This window comes from Choloepus didactylus, chromosome 13 (genome assembly GCF_015220235.1).
Source record: "Choloepus didactylus isolate mChoDid1 chromosome 13, mChoDid1.pri, whole genome shotgun sequence".
In the NCBI taxonomy this organism is placed as follows: domain Eukaryota; kingdom Metazoa; phylum Chordata; class Mammalia; order Pilosa; family Megalonychidae; genus Choloepus; species Choloepus didactylus.
In genome coordinates, this window is record NC_051319.1 from 77,988,823 (window position 1) to 77,993,976 (window position 5,154).

General features: G+C 39.8%; 1 protein-coding gene across 1 annotated transcript in view; it reads left to right on the forward strand.

Annotated features, from left to right (window-relative positions):
* Positions 1 to 4,496, forward strand: part of C13H5orf24 (chromosome 13 C5orf24 homolog) — a 30,102-nt gene extending 25,606 nt beyond the window's left edge. The window contains exon 4 of the mRNA XM_037801180.1: positions 4,479 to 4,496. The gene's annotated coding sequence lies outside the window, so the exon portion shown is untranslated. The remainder of the gene's footprint in view (positions 1 to 4,478) is intronic.
* Positions 4,497 to 5,154: the final 658 nt, after the last annotated feature.

Below are 5,154 nucleotides of genomic sequence, written 5' to 3' on the forward strand. Positions count from 1 at the left end.
TTGTAGACCAATTGAAGTCCTTATCTCTAATTTATCAGATCTACAGCTTCGTGGAGTACACTTTCTCTAACTAACCAGCAGGTGGCGTCCATGAGCCACCTGTTCTCCACAAGCCAGTTCTCCCGTTTAGCCTTTTTGGTGAGTGGGGGAGTGAGTCTTGTGGGGTCCAATTGGTGTACCAAGCTTGCGTGTGTATTTGGTGTTGCCTGCCCTGTATATGGGGCGTGTTTCTGGGCAGTCAGGGAGGGGGGGGGTGGCTCTAACAATCAAATCTCCCTGGTGATCCTAGAGTTTTAAAGCTGCTGCAATAGTCTAATCCTTCAGTTCAGTCCTGCCACAGTTTGTCTCTGCCACTGACCCACAAGTCCTTGGTATTGGCATATGGCTCCTGAGACTTGCAAGTGGGCCCCTCTTCCAGGCTCTGCACCCCGGGTCCTCTGTTGAGGGATGACTGTGCTATGTCACAGGTGAGTGCCGTCCCCCCAGGGCAGTTCTGGGCTGCTGGGCTGTGTAGGGAGGCTCACAGTCTGCTGAAATGATGGCTGAATGCGGCTTTGTTAATTCACACTGCTCTACCTTCCCAAGTCTGGGACAATCAGCTGAGGTTGCAGGGAAGGCTAATGTCCACGCCCAGTTTTGTGGTGTGTGCCTGTTATTTGAAGCACTTCCGTCACACTGGGTTGTCTGGGGCAGCTCTGGGCTATGGGGCTGGCGATGGGCAGGAGTGTTTCCTGTCCACCAGGATGATGGCTGTGAGCGGACACCCCCCTTTTCTTGGGAAGTTGTGGTGTTTAGTGAATTTTCTCAGCCACTGGATTATTGCGTTTTGTCTCAGAGCTTTCTTAGTTCTGCTCTTGACTTGACCTGCCCAAATAGCAAGTCTTTGAAGCTTTCTGTATTGGGCTTCTTAGAGTAATTGTTTTAGAAAAAGAAAAAAGGATTAAAAAAAAAAAAAAAAAAAAAGGGCCCTCCTCAGAGATCTAATGGGTTATTGAAATGCTAAGAGACAAAGCAACCAGGGCCATTAAGGAAAGGTCCACAGGGCAGAGAGATCAGCTTTTCTTCGGGATTTGCATATGCGCCTCAGGGCCTGTGCTTGGGCCTGAGCTCTGCCCTTCCCCTTTGTATGTTCACCAGAACTCCAAAAATCCTCTGCTTTTATTTTGGAGTTTTTCGTGTTGTTTTTTTTCTCTATGCCTGTCTCCTCTCTGCTGGGCTGGCTGCTCTCAGATTCTCTGATGTCTGGTCTCAGTCTATCTATGGTTGGAGTTTGGATCAGTAGAATGAGTTTCCAATAAGGGCTGCCACTGCAGTTCTCCGTTCTCCTTCGCGGAGCTGACAGCCCCTCCTCCCACGGGACTGAGCCTGGCAGGGAGGGGCGCGGGTCCCCTGGCCGCAAAAACTTACAGATTTCGCTGATCTCAGCAGTTCCACGTTTTCATGAGTGTTGTATGAAGTATGCCCAAAGTCAGATTGCTCTGTGGTGTCCAGTCCACGCAGTTCCTGGCTTTCTACCTACTTTCCTGGAGGAGTAACTAAAACATACAGCTCACCAGTCTGCCATCTTGCCCCGCCTCCCTCAGCAATGTTTTATAGTTTTCAGTGTACAGAACTTGTACTTCTTTTGTTAAATATGCTAAGTATTTTATTTTTTGATGTTATTGTAAATGGAATTGTTTTCTTTATTTCATATAAAGATCATTTCTTGCTAGTATACAGATTTTTGTAAATTGATCTTGTATCTAGAAACCTTGATAATCTCACTTATTACTTCTAGAAACTTTTTGGTAGATTACTTAGCATTTTCTACATACAAGTCACCATCTATGAATAAAGACAGTTTTACTTCTTCCTTTCCAAACTACATGCCATTGATTTCTTTTTATTGCCGTACCGTGCTGGCAATCTTGAAAAGAAGTGGTGAGAATGGACACCATTGACTTTTTCCCAATCTTAGCAGGAAAACGTTCAGTCTTTCAACATTAAGTATGATGTTAGCTGTAGGTATATGGTAGAAGCTTTTTTTTCTTAATGTTTTTTAATCAAACTTTTTAATCATTTAAAAAAAATCATGAATAGATGTTGAGTTTTGTAAAATACTTTTTCTATATCTACTGGCCACATATTTTTGTACTTCATAAATACAGTGTATTACATTAATTGATTTTTGCATGTTAAACCAATCTTGCGTTTTAGGGATAAATCTCACTTGGTCATAAATCTGTTTTACATATTGCTAGATTTGGTTTATAATATTTTCTTAAGGATTTGTTTCCTTCTATTCTTAGTTTTCTGAGGGTTTTTTTTTTTTTTTTTTAATCAGGAAGGTTGCTGTTTTCTGCCGAATGCCTTTTCTGTGTCAATTTAGATGATCATGTGTGTTTTTTTCCAAGATAATTTGAAGGTAATATCTTGTGATACTGGCTGGTGTTCTGTTGATGCAGGTACCCAGATGCCAAATCAATTACCAAACTTTACAAATTAAAAAATTCAGTATTTATTTTCATTAATGTTAAAGACTTTTTCCATTTATAATAAGAAAAATTAAAATTATCTTAAAAATATGCCAAGCACATATTGGGTTAAGTATTCTAGTTAACTAAAATAACACTGGGTGAAGTATTTATTTTACTTTGGTTATATAAATGTAAATCTTGCAATATCCCTGACATAGACATTATGTACATATTTAAAATGAAGAAAATAAAAGATTAAGTAATTTGCCTAAGGTACCACATTAAGTGGTAAAGCTTGAATTTGAACCCAAAACCAGACTCTCAATCAGTATGCCAAATTGCCCCATATGTGTTATTCTCATTTAATTCTCACTACAAAATCACTTCTGAAGCTTTAGAAAGTTAAGCAACAATTTGACAAAAGGCATTAAGTTAGTGAGTGGCTGTGCAGGGACTCAAATTCAGATCCATCTCTAAGTCCAGTGTGTTTTGCTATAAACAGAAACAAAGAGGAAAGAAAAGTAGTATATATTATAAATATCAAATTAGGAAGATGAACCAAATAGTTTATTGAAACAGGCAGGGAGTGCCTGGGATAACACTTTACCAATACTCAATATATCTATTCTAAATCAGGGTTTGAACATTACACAAATGGCTAGGCCAACAAATGTCTGGCTGCATATAAGCAAATTTCAAGAAAAGTATTACTTTGTCAGGTGCCATGAAAAGATTAAAACTTTATCCAAATGCTTCTGCTGTCACCAGAAGGCCTCTGTGGAATGTTGTGGCAGGGGGAAAGGAACAAGAAAAAAGCTTACAGAGGATGCTTTAGCAGCAAGTGCAGAAAAACTGGCTAAGAGGAAGTCTGTGTGCACAGCAGGACACAAGAATTTGAAAACAAAAGGAATATGCTTAGTGATATCTCACATCCCTAATATCTGCTCAAAGGGCTACCCTAGAATCAGAGGAATCAAGAACAGGTCTTGGGCTGGATGTAGCACTTCAAACTGGAGCCAGTTTTCTTGCTTTCCTTCCTTACCTTACCAGCCTTTCTTTAAAATATCCTTTATTTACAAAAAATTAAAAAATATACTAGTGCCATTTTAAGGATTCTTTCAAACATCTTAAATATTTTGTAAAATAGCACAAATTAAGGAGAAACTGCAGGAAATTATTCCAAAACTCAAGACAGAGCATATGGCTCCCGAAATTGCCTTGCTAAAAGAGTCAAAATCAAAATTTCAGAATAAACCTCAGGTAATGCTCTTATTTAAAACCAGTGCTTGTGCCACCTGGTGGTGAGACAGTCAAATGTGCACTGTACCCTGTTGACCACATTTGAGCTTTCATTAGCGTGTGTATAAATAGCATTTATTGAAAGACAACAATCCTAACATTTATAAAGTGTATATGTCCAAACAAGATGCTAAAGCACAAACACAGGGAGGGAATGGAGATAATAAAAAGGAGGGAGTAGGAACCACATAGCATCCTCATTGGGGTAAAGATGAGTTAAATCAGCTTCATTTTCATTAATTATAAATTGCCTTAGTGCTTGGTCCCATGGGCTTTTCACACACCTTCAAATCAGGTATGAGAGGGTATACGAGAGAATAAGTTAAAGAAGGAAAGGTGTACTATTCTGTTGGGGTGACAGAGGGCAGTTAGCCAAATAATAACTGTAGTGATAAACTCTAGAACTGTAGGCTCTTTCATCCACGTGGTCCACTGTATCAGATCCTCCTGGATCTACAAAATGACATCTGAGGACTTACAGCAAAACTATGGCAGCTTACTTAGAACATAAGAATCATCCACGGTGTCAGATATCTTTTCTGATCTAACAGTCTCTCTTTGATAGGTATAAGGGGACTATGGTTACTCCACTAGAACTGTTATGATCCTAATATTAATGGCTACCAACTTAAGTGCTTTCTGTCCGCCAGGCACTGAGTTCATCACTTTACATCTCATTTAATCCACATACCAACTGTATATAATTTCATCCCCATTTTACAGATGGAGTAATATAACCTGTCAACAGAATACTTCTGTAAGTTTTGGAGCCAGGAGTCACCACATTGCCAGACAGCCCAGGTTCCCTTTAACATCACCATATGTACCAGTGGATTGATGTAAGATCTTGAAATCTATTTCCAGTTTTTCAACCTATTAGAATGAGTTTGAAAGCTACACTCTCTGCACAGGTTTAGCACTGGCAGCCGCTCAAGAAATATGTTGAGTGAATAAATGTATTTTTATATTCTGAGCTTGCTTTATTTGATTTTAGGAGGCCTGCACCTTCAGAATACCCCAAATGTTCACAAGGAGGGGCCATCCTTTCTGTCCCCTCTGAAGATTTTCTTTTAGACTCCCCACTGTGCCCCATCTATGCCTGCGCCATTCTAGGTCCTCTCCTTTCTGTGCTAGGTGGCTCCAGACCCAAAGCCGATTCCCACGGCCCTATCCTTGCAAGCCAATTAATTAAAGCCAGCCATCCAACAAACCTGCCCTGAGTAGGCGGGTAGGGTTACGTTTGCCAAATTAAGCAAATAAAATTACAGGACACTTAGTTAAATTTGAATTTCAGGATGTCCCTTATACTAAAAAATTATTCGTTGTTTATGTGAATGTCAAATTTAATTGCGCATCTTGTATTTTTTATGGCAATTCTACGTAAGGTAGCACGGGTAAG